Genomic DNA, 215 nt, shown 5'->3' with positions numbered 1-215 from the left:
CCCGCTCCTTCCTGCCAATCAGCGCCGGCGCGCGCGCCCCTCCCACCGTTTTTAGCCAATCGGACCGCGCCGCCCCCCCAACACGTGGCAGCCACCGCCCCCCCGACCCTTCAGCCAATCGGAGCGCAGCGCTCGCGCGGCGGCCGGCCACCTGTTCCTGCCACTCCAGCCCTTAAAAGACTCGGCGCGTGCCATTCCCCCGCCCTTTTTTCAGC

The sequence above is a fragment of the Haliaeetus leucocephalus genome, unplaced genomic scaffold (assembly GCF_000737465.1).
Source record: "Haliaeetus leucocephalus isolate CR32 unplaced genomic scaffold, Haliaeetus_leucocephalus-4.0 Scaffold448, whole genome shotgun sequence".
NCBI lineage: Eukaryota > Metazoa > Chordata > Aves > Accipitriformes > Accipitridae > Haliaeetus > Haliaeetus leucocephalus.
The sequence above is the reverse complement of the archived record's forward strand: the minus strand, read 5'-3'. Positions refer to the sequence as shown.